Consider the following 14,569-nt stretch of genomic DNA (forward strand, 5'->3'; position numbering starts at 1 on the left):
ATTTCAGTATTATCACTACTTGAAAAGTTTGTAAGCATTGGAATATAAACTGAAATGTATCTGCAGTCTGGTCATGTGGAAAAGTTCCCAACACTTCACACAACAATTCCGAGCACCCGATAGGCCACTGGATGAAGCCCCGCCTATGGGCGGAAGTGATCTGATTCGTCATCCTCCCTAAAGCCCGCCTCCTTTCTCACAGAGCTCAACGCTCCCATTGGCCGAGAAGCCTGCCTGTTCGAGGAGGGCGTGTGCCTTTGACCCGCTCCTTTCTCCTCTGATTGGTCGACTCCCCGTGCTGACGTCACACGCCTGCCAGCTGATCGGGCTCGGAAGCCGGTTTGAAGAGATGAGTTGGACCGGAGGGAGAGACCGGGGAGGGAGTCCCGACGAGCAGCGAAGCAGCACGGGGTGTGACCGGCTCCGACTAGGATACTTTATACTAAAGAGAGAGAAAAACAAACAGACATTTCAGGTTGAAACGTTGCTTCCGCTGAGCACGAGACGCGCGCGTGCGAGACCGTGGCCGCGGCGAACTCGTGCCGTCGTCGAAACCTCTGGAATTGTCGGGAAGAAATTCCCTGACAGTTTTAAGGTGTGGCTGTCCGCGTTCAATAACCTTTCCAACGCCGGGGAGGACGGCCTGTCCAAAGGCCGGAGCCCCGAGACGAGCAAAAAGGGCGTTTAGGCGCTATCGCTCATTTTCTTTGACATCTTACATAACTCAAAAAAAAAAAAAAAAAAATGCTCGCTATATCCTTCCGGCTTCCAACCGCGCGTCGCTAGTGAAATAGAATAAAACGGCGCAATGTCGGGAGTTGGAATGCTTTTTTTTCCTTTTTTTTTTTTTCCTCCGGCTTTCACAAGGCCTCTGGGATGTAACGGACGTGGCAACTTTACAGTAAGACCCGGCCGCCACAGGCCGACTTGGGCGTGGGGAGGACCGGACCGGCCCGGAACAATCCCCGGGTAGTCCGAACGTGTCCGCCTGGAAAGCGGCGGGTGTACCTCGGCGAAAGTAAGTGTGGCAATTCCCCCCCCCTTTTTTTTATTTTTTTAATTGAAGACAGAAGAAACAACTTTTAAGGCAAACATCCTGTTGTCACTTTAGCGTGTCATTCCACGTTACAGTATTATGAAGCCTGTTGGAATGTGCAAAGCTACAAGAAAATGCAAAGGGAGTGACACCGAATGGTCCAATTAGCGTTTTAATCAAGACTAAAGCAGATTGAGTGAATTCTTCAAAGCCCCACCCTTTGCAGCTCAACATGGACGTGGAGAGTTGCCCCTCCTCCTCCTCCTCCTCCCCTCCCTCCGCGTCATCCATGTCTCCTTTCAAGCTTGTCTTTTGCCTCCCACCCCCCCACTAACACACCCACCTCCTCAGTATCTCCAGGTACCTTCTGCACACTCCTCTGCACCGGCGGAAGAGCAGGACCGACTTCCAGAAGTCTCCCGAGGCGACGGACGTCAAGGTGGGGGTTCGATTGACCTGTGGATTCTTACGCTTCCTCTGATTGTCGTCAAAAGCGTTCGTCAACCTGTTGCAGGTTTTAGTTGCGCAATGGCCCCCAAGCCCCCCCAGCTCCGCCCCTAGTTAGGGGCCGCAATTACACAATGCTGTTGGCAGCCTGTCTCTAATTTTGAGTTAAGTTAAAGTACCAATGATTGTCACACACACTAGGTGTGGTGAAATGTGTCCTCTGCATTTGACCCATCCCCTTGTTCACCCCCTGGGAGGTGAGGGGAGCAGTGGGCAGCAGCGGTGCCGCGCCCGGGAATCATTTTTGGTGATTTAACCCCCAATTCCAACCCGTGATGCTGAGTGCCAAGCAGGGAGGTAATGGGTCCCATTTTTATAGCCTTTGGTATGACTCGGCCGGGGTTTGAACTCAGGGCGGACACTCTAACCACTAGGCCACTGAGGTTCACGGTTTTGGGTACGAGTATCTCGTCCCGCACGTGGGGGTCTAAAGATGGCTCCGTCCTTGTCATCGAGTACCCTCTCACAGCCCAACTTTTTTTTAGAATTTTTCTGAATTATTATCCTCCCAGACAACAAGTTGGGTGTTCACAAGTCTCTGTCATGCTGCGAAAATAGTTTTTACACACCCATTAAGATTTTTTAAGACTTTAAGTGTTAAGACTGTTGGTTCTGTGTTGTGTTTATGTTATAATTGAGCTTTTTGGCTACAAAATTGGAATCCCGGTTATTGTTGGGTTTCTTCAAAACCTAGTCGCCTTACTGTTACACCCCACCTTACCGCCTTGTTTAAATATTTGCGCTGATTATTCAGCCACATAGCGTGTTGGTGGCCATGTTATCTCTGCACGACTGGACGTGATTAATACTGTCGTCCACTAGTGACGCCCAGTGCGCCACTCCCTGAAAGAGCGTGCTAGATTGGAATTGCTATGCTATCTTAAGTAAAATAGTCAATCCTTTCTGTGCTTATGAGTGGTGTTTTTTTGACTAGAAATTGAAGCTTTGTGTGCAGTTTTTTTCAAAAGGATTTAGCCCCAACGATTGGCCTCAACCCGTCCAAATTGGCCACAGTGAGACCTGGAACCGAATGTTCCACGGTCAGCATTGCTGACATTTATCCCAATCAGTAAAAAATAACTGTGTCATCTGCTGAGTCACTCCTGTTGCAAGTTGCGCCGGTGAGTGATTTGGCGTACGTCGGCAGGATTTAGGGGCTATCCGTTATCGACGTAGTGGACGATCTGCGGTGGAAAATGCGGTATCTGCAGTGAGGTTGCATATTTTAGCAGGGCCACGCCCCGGCAGCCCTGTCAGATTATCTGAGCTGCTCGCTTTGATTTGCTTCAAGAGCTGTGGACCGTGTTTCAAAAGTGAGAGACACTGCTCATGGCTCTGTGGGATTTTCCTGCCGAGTACCACGCTGCAAAATGGAGGGCATTAGGGCACTTGTTGGAGACTTAACCAAGTCCCTCCACGCCCTGCACCATGCCTTTTTTCTTTTTTTTTTCTTTCTTTTTTTTTTCCACAAGCCGGTGTTCCATTATTAGAGACCTAGCATATATAAGTATGCCTCTCCTGCCATTCCAGCTGTCTTGCAGACGCTACATTGAAGGTTGTTTCCGCTGCTGTTTTATCGGTGGAACATTCCAACCCCCTCCCTAGTCTGTCTCTTTGCGTTTTAAGCCGAAAGGGAAATGTGTGCAATAATGACGCATTAACGCAGTGAAAGGGTTCCTCTGTGTGCTCTTCCACTGAAAAGAGTTGTCAGTTACACTTTGGTAACAAAAACAACTATTTTCTGTCTGTACACTAATATCGGGCGGATGTTCCGTTTTAATGCATGCAGGCCAGCACAATGTGGCGGACAAATATCAAAGTAAATTACCTGCACAGTGCAGTTAGTCAAGTGCCAAAATGATTGTTAGAATGATGGCGGGTACAAGAGTTCTCGCAGTTGGCTTTAATGTCAGTCTATCCGTCATCGACACAGGGTCACCTCAGACAGATCACCAATTTATCATGCGGTCATATTCCTGTTCATACCTACGTTCGATATATAAAGTCTGTAAATGGTGGTCGGCATTTATTTATTACAGCTTCTAACATCCATTTTGACCATTCCTTCTCTTGTGTGCTTTCAGAGACAAGTCCTCTGCTGCCTGCAAGCTTCCCCAGCAAGTGGCTCGCCCTCCAGCCTGGCCTTTTGGGAATCTGCGAATTGTCGCAGAGCAAGACCAGATCCACGCAACCGGGGGTCAGACCTGCGTGGACCGAATAGCCAGGTACCGGTTGTGCAGTGACGATCAAAGATGGCCGTCAAGATTGACTGCATTAATGGCCTCCAGGTGTAGGTTTTCACACTTTCTATGAGTGACCCAGATAACAAACAGGTTCTGTTGTGCCTTGTGTGTGCACACCGCACGCATTTAGATGGCGCTGGAAGCTGCAGGGCAAAGATTTCCGCAGTTAAAGAGCTTAATAAAACACGGTTGACGCGAGTCAGGTCGTAATTTATGAGGCTTTAGTCATTTAGCCTCCGGCCGGCATCTGATGACATATACGAAACCTTATTTTGGGGCTGCTGTGTGCGTGTGCAGGGCCAGTGGTGAGGAGCGGTGGGCCTCTCAGCAGACAGGCTGGAATGTGGACCATATGTAGCAGACATCCCAGGAATGTAACTTAGACCCGCTAAACCGACCGACCTAAAGATACACAGAGCAGAGGAGGACAGAAAGTTAAAGAGCGAAGGTAACGTCAAGAGAAGGTGTTTGAAAAATTAAATATAAAAATGGATCGCAGGGCTGGTGGAGTATAGAGATGAACACATTGAGGACTAAAATTCCATCTTTGGATACTAGATACTAGGGTTGTTTGTAGTAATTGCATCCGTCTGAGGCCTCACTTCATTTCTGATTGTTTAAAAGCATATTCTACTTATTTTGGGCTTAAATTAAGCTTACAAAACTTAAAATATATACATATACATTGGTATTAGACGCATTCTAACTTGTCAAATCAAGTGCGAGGTGCTAGCAATGCAGCTAATGGGACTATACTACCCATAAACCCTTTTTTTAAAAAAAAAAAACATCCAAACACCAACAAGACTCTATTTAAGCTAACTAGCTCATGCTGCTATATTGACATGGAGCCGGTGAGCTGCTCAGTGGCCTAGTGGTTAGTGTCCGCCCTGAGATCGGTAGGTTGTGAGTTCAAACCCCGGCCGAGTCATATCAAAGACTAAAAAAATGAAACCCATTACCTCCCTGCTTGGCACTCAGCATCAAGGGTTCGAATTGGGGGTTAAATCACCAAAAATGATTCCTGGACGCGGCCACCGCTGCTGCCCACTGCTCCCCTCACCTCCCAAGGGGTGAACAAGGGGATGGGTCAAATACAGAGGACAAATTTCACCACACCTAGTGTGTGTGTGACAATCATTGGTACTTTAACTTAACTTAACTGCTGCATCGCCTCTGAGCTGGTGAAAGTTAATTCTAGATTATAAATCATGCCTCTCACCTGGATAGTAGAAGGTTGTGGACATAAACCGAGAAGTTATTCAACTTTGACATCCAACTTAGACCCGGGGATGGTGAGTAAGACACAAAAAAACGCTCTTGCGGAAACTTTTTTGAACCCTTTGTGAGGATTGTGATAAATTCTTCATCTAAACGGGAAGATATAAACATCCCATCAGTCGGGATCACAGTGAGTGAAGACGTTGTACAGTAAGTGAATGTTTTAATTATGTTTGTAGTTTGTATATCTTGTTTAGCACTTAGCAATACTGCTACGTGATGCTTAGTGTTTCACTAAAGCTGCATCTGATTAGCACACAGCTTCTACAACTTTTAGCTCATCCCCCTCATATTCAGGCTAAAAAAATTTAAATTTCTGGATCATAATTGGTTCCAAAATAGTCTTTGTTGTCGCCCATGAAGTCTGCCATGATTAGTACTGGTGTTGTTGGAGGTAAAAGTGAATGTTGTAATAAGTCTGTGAAATTAATATGCCGCCGTACGATAAATGAGCAAAATACTTAAATATTACAACTTATATACTTACAGCGTGTATATAAAACGCTGATGGAGCTTTTTGGATATTTTTTAAAGCACTTTATGGGCGGATTAGAGCAGCGCCAATCGACTCCATTGTTAGCTGACTTTTGCTAGCGTTTACTTACAAGTTAGAATGCATTAAAAAAGAAAAACATGTTCTAGTCTTACTTAAGGATTGTGAATGATAGACAAAATCTCAGAAAAGTGCAGTTCCCCTTTAAGCAAGTGCAGTTAATGTCCTATAGTGGATTAAACAAGTGTGAAGGTGACCATGTGGGTGTTACTTCATGTATATAGGGCTCTCATAATGTTAAAACATGTTTTTACAAGGTGCGGAAATGAATTTATCATGGTTGGTCTTGTAACCAATTAAAAGTGATAATTTATCATGGTTGGTCTTGTAACCAATTAAAAGTGATAATTTATCATGGTTGGTCTTGTAACGAATTAAAAGTGATAATTTATCATGGTTGGTCTTGTAACCAATTAAAAGTGATAAAAACGAGGTGACGACTCCATGAGAGGTAAAATATTAAAACACTTTTCAATAAAGTGCAGTACCTAATGTTGTGGCTGTTAATTCCATGAGGACCAAGGACTGTTTTCACTGCTGGACTCTAGAAAGAGGTTCCGCAGCCTCCGTAGCAGAACCTGCAGGTTCTGTAACAGCTTCTTCCCTCAGGCCATCAGACTCTTGAATGCATCAAAATAATTCCCTCAATTCCCCCCCTTAAAATGGATTAACTCGCTGGAATATAAAGACAATATAACATACATCCATAAACGTGGATGCATATGAAAAAGTGCAATATATTTATCTGTACAGTAATCTATATTTATATCTGCACATTATTGGTCTTTTATCCTGCACTAAAACGAGCTAATGCTACAAAATGTTGTCATCTGTACTGTAAAGTTCACATTTGAATGACAATAAAAGGAAGTGTAAGTCTAATATACAAACAAGGTAAACAGTCGATGCAACAAGTATAAAATTTCGATAATTTATGCCCGTGCATTTACACTAACAAGTTGTTTTTAATTAATAACCCCGGTCACAAAAGTAATCAATGGCAGGGTTTAAATTCTATTTTTGCTGTATTTCCCTAGAATACATTGAATTTGTCCCCTGCAGAGTCAAACCACACAAAAAATGGGTTAAATGTGAGAAAAATATGAAATTGTAGGACAATTTTGCCGATAAATTTCTAGCAAGGAATATTAGAAATTCTTACATTACTGCAATAATTCCTTCAACAAGCCTTCATCTGCACATATTTCCAACACGTGATTGCAGACGTGTTTCTGCAACAGGTAAAGCGATGTCACTCCTTATGTGCAGCTTGATAGCTGGTTGAATGTGGTGTAGATTCATCAGCGGAGAAGCAAAACATCCGATTGTTTTTCCAGCTCACTACCTCACGAAAAGTGTCTTGTTCTCGTTAGCTTAGCAAAACATCCGATTGTTTTTCCAGCTCACTACCTCACGAAAAGTGTCTTGTTCTCGTTAGCTTAGTACGCCGTGCTCTGAGGCTATACGGGTACATTTGCATCCAGCATGACAGGAAACACATTTGCAAAAATCGTGAAATTTTTTTCTTTTCACCCAACATACCCAAACTATACTTTTTTTCCACTTGCCTGCATACTCGCAGTCTACTGGAGTGCGATAAGTCTCTAGAATAGCAGCTGACCTCTATTCAACGGAGACAAACCGTCATCAGCTTATCATTTCATCAAGGCGTGCAATTCTTAATCCTTTTCAGACAAATGAGGAATAATGCAATTAGTAAAATGGCAATATCCAGCCTGTGCCGGCGCCAACTCCTCTGGGCGCCCTTAGTAAGGTCGTAACGATTGGGACGCGGACGGTTCTGAAAATCGATTATTTACGTATAGAATAAGTTTATACAGACGGTTCTTAAATGCGGACACACAGAGCACAACCCATGCTAAGCTAGCTGGAATGGGAAGTAGTGAAACAACAGAAGAATAAGTGTTTTGTACATTTCACAGAAGTCTAACTGGAAATGCATTGATTGATTGATTGATTGGGAAGTTTATGGACATCTTAAATAATTGAATCCATGTAATGCTTTAAAAAGGCAAATGGATGGCACAAAAAGCCAAATGGCTCGTTTCCATTGTGGTCCATTAAATATTCATCACATTTGATACATTCAATAATAAAAGATATATAACCTGCAACATGTATATAAAAAATTACGTTAAAAAAAAAAAAAAAAAAAATGCATCACAGCAGAGAGTTACCAGCGAAGAAAAGGAAATGAGCAAGTAGATTAAATAGATTTAGGAGAGACCGTAGTATCCACACAGTGTGACAACGCTGTCAGCCATAGATACGAAACAGTAGGTAGGACACTCCTCTTTGTGCTGCGTGCCTATGGTAACCGGGGACAAAATGTCTGGACCTTTTTGTGGTTATAGAAGGGTCCTTCGCATACACGTTGCCAGTGCTCACGTATCTAGTCTTCTAGATTTATGCTGTGTGCGATCACATCCGAAAACCGAAAATGACGCAATATCAGCAGCCAAAGGAGGAGCCTTATATTCATACAATTACCGTATTTTTCGGACTATAAGTCAGTTTTTTTCATAGTTTGGCCGGGGGTGCGACTTAAACTCAGGAGCGACTTATGTGTGAAATTATTAACACATTACCGTGAAATATCAAATAATATTATTTAGCTCATTCACGTAAGAGACTAGACGTATAAGATTTCATGGGATTTAGCGATTAGGAGTGACAGATTGTTTGGTAAACGTATAGCATGTTCTATATGTTATAGTTATTTGAATGGCTCTTACCATAATATGTTACGTTAACATACCAGGCACGTTCTCAGTTGGTTATTTATGCCTCATATAACGTACACTTATTCAGCCTGTTGTTCACTATTCTTTATTTATTTTAAATTGCCTTTCAAATGTCTATTCTTGGTGTTGGGTATAATCAAATAAATTTCCCCAAAAAATGTGACTTATACTCCAGTGCGACTTATATGTTTTTTTCCTTTATTATGCATTTTCGGCCGGTGCGATTTATAATCCGGAGTGATTTATACTCCGAAAAATACGGTAAATATAATAATACATGTATAAGAAAGTGGAACCTTGACCTACGAACGCCTCTTTTTGCTACCTTTTCGGTTTACGAACCTTTATCTGCCTCTGTGTGTGAACCATGTCATTTTGATACACGTGGGCACGTCCGTTTTGAAGAGCTTCGAAGGCGAGTGGCACTTCCAAAGTGTCAATTTACAAAATTTTCATCCTTTGCGCAAAGCTGTGTCAGCCTGTCTTAGAGATCACTTTGTGTGATCAGAAACGCTTTAAATGCATCCAAACTCTCTTTGTCCAAACCGCTTTGAGCTAGCGTTTTAGCTAGTTAGCCTCTAGCTTGCGGCACATTGTGTTCGATTTTATCAGCGAATGGGGGACTTTGTTCCGCAGCAAGTCTTTCATTGTGATGAGACCGGAAAAGATGCCACAGTGGACCTTTTATTACAGTGAAGGAGAAGGCGCTACCGGGACACAAGCCAATGAAGGATCGTCTCGCACTGCTAGTTTGTGCTAACGCTAGTGGCGACTACATGAAGCCCCTGCTGGTTTAGTGTTCAACAATGCCTCAAATACACACAAGTTAAAATGATTTTCCTTTTTTTGTTTTTTCTTGTAACAACATGGTGGTTAAAGTTTTGGAGCGCACCAACAAGACTTCTGTGTGTGCGCGTGTTGACATTTAAGCTTGCTGTACCGTTGTTGTGTACTGTTTGGATACAAAAAGGATTGTTGAGCCATTACCCCCTTATGTCTTCAAAGTGTGCAGTTTTGTACTAAAATGTGGACTTTTGTCGAGGCTAGAACCAACTATTCATGTTTACATTGAACTCTGCTTCACTGTACCAACATTTCGGTTCACGCACCATGTTCAAGATCCAATTATTTTCGTAAATCGAGGTTGCACTGTGCATAATAATGAAACATTTTTATGTAATGGATATATACATAAATTGTAGCTCCTGAATTGTAGGGTGCCTTAACAGTCCCACCTCTAAGTCTTAGTATTTTGTAGTTGCAGTGATTTGGTTATGTTTTGCTGAAGTACCAGAGAATACTTGAACCCATAAGTTGTAGTTAATTTGAGGTGATGAGTACATAGTTTGCTAAATTGTACATCATTTTTGAGCATCTCATTTGATCTTTGTGTGGGTTTAGAAGCACTCCCTTGGAAATTGTTCAGAGTGCAGAGGGCCAACTTCCTTTCTTTCTCCCTCTTTCCCCTTGTGCTTGACAGGATATTGCATGTGAGTCATTGTTGCGTTTGTTTGTGTTCTTTGTACGTTTGTCTCGTCCGCTACGGTTAATCAAAGCTCGGTCGTCATCCGCGTGACATTTCCCTCGGAAGAGAAGGGTGAAACAGTAGCTCGATATAGCAAATGTGACACTTTGGCCGTTGGATAACTTTGTGTGAATTGCGCAATCCAACCCTCGTGTCAGTCGGGCGGCGAAGGATGAAACCGAGGAGGTTTTTCTCTTGCATGAGCGACGGGCTACCTCCCATTGCCTCGGCCCGCAGACATTTCCTGCCTTTCAGTAATAACTGGACTCCTGCTCAGGGGGTCAGGGTGACCGAGGGTACGTACACAAAAAAGAATGGACTCATGGTGACTCAGGCAAAACATTTAGAAATCAAGACAATTCAGTATTTGACACACTTCTTTCTAACTGAAGGCAGCTTGCAAATCTTTATCCCCCATGTTCAGTATGTGCGGGGAGCTGTCTCTCTCTCTCTGTTTAGGATTTCCTAAAGAAGGTTGAGTGTGTGCGCATATGAAATGTGTCCGTCAAAACAGCTCGCAGCGAATGCGGACGCGTACGTAGCCAGACTCCTAGTCATGCCGCGTCGTAGTCTCATGGCAGTGCGGTCGGTGGGTACGACGCCACCGCCACCATGTCGTGTGCTTCTCACTTCATCACCGAGACACCAGACACCCGCCTGCCTCGCTATACACGCACACTCTCACGCTTGCAAAATGCGTTCCTGGCTCCAGATGCGCCGTAGAAAATCCTGTTAGACTCATTTCCCTTTTCCCACCTGCTGACTTCCTGCCAGCTCTCGTCACCTCTTCCTTTTTAAACAAATACATCCCTGCACTTAAAACTGAGCAACAAAATGGCTTCAACATTTCACACATGCTGGTAAGGCTGAAGTATTCCAGATTGTTGAATGGGACCATTTGTGTTCAGAATGACTTTTTGTGGCTTCTTTATGGACCCCGCCCTAATTGCTGCTTTGTACTGCTACATTTATGTTAATACTTTCACTGTATTTTATGCTCTTTTAGTGTCTCTTTGTACCTATTTTGCATGCTATTAGGCTGCTGTGACAATTTAATTTCCCTCCGGGCGAATGAATCTTATCAAGGGAGCAAATGCACTATGAGGACCTGCTGCTTTGTCCCTCTTTTGTTTGCTAATGTTTAACTTTCTCCTCTAAGTAGTTTTTGTAATTGCTTAGTTGTTTGTTTAGGTGCATGAATATCGTGCATATCACACCAGTGTACACGTTTGTTCCACACTTCTGAAAGAAAACAGCCCTGTTAGGTAAAACTCTGACAAAAGAAATGCAGCAAACAGCAGAGTCCATTGCAGAGGATGCTGGTTCTTAGGAGGGTACGCCATTTCCTTTTTCCCACTGGTCCTCATGTTTTTTAACGTGACTTTGCTCACTTCACATAACTTCTCAAGTATGTTGTTTTTCTTCGCGTGGTCCTCGACCCTGGTTCTATTATTTAACTGCGTTCAGTAGGGACAACCAGTATAAAAATGGATGGACGGTTACTAAATCCTTTGATGCTCATTGAGCTGAGGTCTCCTGTGCGGATCAAAACTGAAATATCGATATCAGATCGCTATGCTCTAATACCGATTCTGAAACCAAACTTTTGATACTTTAGGTCAGGGGTGTTCAAACGTTTTCCACCAATCACCGAAAAGTCAAAAGTATGTGGGGTCAATATTATTTTTTTATATAAAAAATGCTAAAAACAGATTTTGTATATTTAAAGAGAGACCTGACAGCTTTGTATAATAGGTTACTAAGTATATTATTATTAATTATTAGTTAGAATATTTGAGCTTTCCGTTTTTTTTCTCTCGTTTTTTTCTTACATTTTTACAGATTTTTACCCATGTGAGAATATAATAAAAACAATAATAATGATGACAATATGATCGTGTAACTGCATAACCTGGCGTGTCAAAAATTCTGCTTGTACTAAAATATTAAACACATTTAGTGTTTATTATGGTTGTTGTAATTTAGTTAACTAATTCATTAGTTAATGTTTTATTTTATAAATCAAATAACTCAACTTTTTTTACATTTTAAGCATATTATGTTTTTATTTTGAGCGCTTCTAATATTTTAGATCAGGGGTGTCTAAACATTTTCCACCAAGGGACGCATACTGAAAAGTCAAGAATGTGGGTTTTTTATTTTTAATAAACCGATATCATATGTATATTTAAAGACAACATTTTGTTATAGGTGACTTAAGTATTTAATCATTAATTATTAAGGTTTAATTATTTTGAGCTTTTTCCCATTACATTCAGATTGTTTGCTCTTTTTTCTTATAGTTTTACTATTTTAGATAGATATGTCATTATTTGCAAACACACAACTTTTTAAATTTTAGCATACACATTAGGTATATTTGCACAAAGTATCTGTATTGCCGATCCCAGCCTAAATATTAAACAGTATTGGATCAGAAAGAGAATCGGTGATATCGCACATCACTAGTATCCAGCGCTGCAACTAGGTATGTAACGATAAACGGTAATAAGGATAATCAAGGTAAAACTTCTGACTCTTAGTATTACCGTTCTTAAATAAAAATATTGAAAAACTGTGACCGATAACTGCACTTTAACTCACAGACTGACTAGCACAAGTTGTTAGCTTAAATACTAACAAGGAGACATTACGTGTACGAGACATTGGTGTTTTTACGGTGCGTTTAAGGACCAATGAACAGAGTAGGATGCCACAAAATTCCCGCCAGAAATAATACATCATAGATTTTATTTGTTAAGCACTTTTGATTTTAATACATTTAAAGTGCTCCAGTGCAAAAAAATATTGGAAAAAAAACAATTAGCCATCAAAACAGATAAAATATGAAGACTAAAACTCTATCAGTGAAGCATAAGAAACACAAAACATGCAAATCAGTGAGTTTTCTACCAGTGAGTATTTTTTTTAGTTATTTTAGAAAATAACTTGGTCAAAAGATTTCGGTGTGTGTATAAGTGCTTTTTGAGCACATTCAACAATACCTATTAAACTTTTGTCCATCTAAAAGCAACACTGGTACCGCTGAATTTCTTTGGGCTGGACAAAATAATATAAATAATAGTACTGTGTTCGCTATTTCTGCAAGTACGGACAGTACTGAATATTATATGTATGTACGTCTTTGTATATTGTCTAAACAATTCCAATGCAAAACACTTCATACACTATAAGGTTATGTTCACACTGCAGTGTCGGGTATTTAAATCAACATTTTTTGTCAAATCCGATCTTTTTATGTGGCCATTCACGTTACAAAAAAAATGGATTTCTAATGTGAATGCAATCTGACCTGTATGTGGACATGACGTCATGCAGTCGCACACACTGCAGCGTTTACAGAAGTACTTCAATTGTCGGTCTCAGTACTGGCGCGTTTGTGGCAATTTTTAGGATTTTGTGCAATCAAGTCAACATTTTCTGAGCCGAATTATTGCGCGTAGAAGGTTAAGAGGTAAGAAGACAAGTATTTTGGCTGTGGCAGTTTTACGGGATATTTTTGCTCCGATTTCTGCATGGGCGAGCAGTTTATTTTGTAACAAATAATTATGACGCTTTCGCTTTTTCGTGACGTTCCGGTCGGATGAATGCGACTTGAGCGCGGGAGCGTTCACATCGAAGACACGTCGCATGTGTATCCGATTTATTTCCACATACAAAAGAGGCCTGGGTCGGATATGAAAAATTTGGAATAGCATTGTTCACACGGACATGAAAAAAACCCTATACAGGTTGCATATGGGCAAAAATATCGGAATCGACCTGCAGTGTGAACGAGGCATAAAACTGATGCAATTTTGACATGAAACTTCCAATGTGTGCTTAAAATTCAATGGTACTTTGAAATCTGTGATGCATTCAGACCGCATCAAGTGACACTATTTACATAACACATACGCAATTAAAATGATCATCATCCTCAAGCAATGCTAATGTTGTTGATTGTACAAACATGCACACATGTATTTGGACAAAGTTCAGCTGGCGAGTTTTGGCTAAAAATGATAGTTGAAGCTATTGTTTTACACTGTTAGCTAGCTAGCTAGTTAACAAGCTAACTATCTTGCCAAGGAGAGTTTGGGACCGCATTCTCCAGATGTACGCACTGCCATGAAAGTTATTTGTGTTTTTGATGTGTTTAGGGTGAAATGTTTCCATACTTCCGATGTTTCCATTTTTCTCTTCTTGTTGCTTGCCGGTCACATGTGGCGCTGACTCGCACATTGTCCGTTTCCACTCGGAAAAACACAAATGATACCGCCGAATAATATCCAAAAATAAATTTGTCGGTGAAAAATTGTTGTAATTGCTGCACCCCTCTAATGATATTCCGACATCTGATGTGACAATATGCATGTTGTTCGAACTGTTTGTGTAGCTGTAAAAGCAAATTCTCTCCTATATTTTGGACAAATTCCGAATTGTATGACCTCCGAGTAAATTCCACTCTGCAGTACTCCGCAAAATACAAATGCACGCAGGCGTTTGATTGCATCTAGTGGTGTGCGTGTAAATGTCACAGCTCGGTGAACTCGTTTAAAAGACGAGATATCATTTTGTTACGTCTGTGTAATTTGTGTGCCAGGCTTATCCTGAGTGAAAACACACTTCACCGGAACTCACAAGACCACAGGAAGC

At 41.7% G+C, this 14,569-nt stretch overlaps 1 long non-coding RNA gene across 1 annotated transcript; it reads left to right on the forward strand.

Annotated features, from left to right (window-relative positions):
• Nucleotides 1–328: 328 nt before the first annotated feature.
• On the forward strand, nt 329–6,282 carry LOC133663932 (uncharacterized). Its single transcript, XR_009828434.1, has 3 exons — nt 329–1,018; nt 1,388–1,475; nt 3,628–6,282. It is a non-coding gene; the product is annotated as an uncharacterized LOC133663932 (long non-coding RNA).
• Nucleotides 6,283–14,569: the final 8,287 nt, after the last annotated feature.

Source organism: Entelurus aequoreus, linkage group LG13 (assembly GCF_033978785.1).
Source record: "Entelurus aequoreus isolate RoL-2023_Sb linkage group LG13, RoL_Eaeq_v1.1, whole genome shotgun sequence".
Taxonomy (NCBI): domain Eukaryota; kingdom Metazoa; phylum Chordata; class Actinopteri; order Syngnathiformes; family Syngnathidae; genus Entelurus; species Entelurus aequoreus.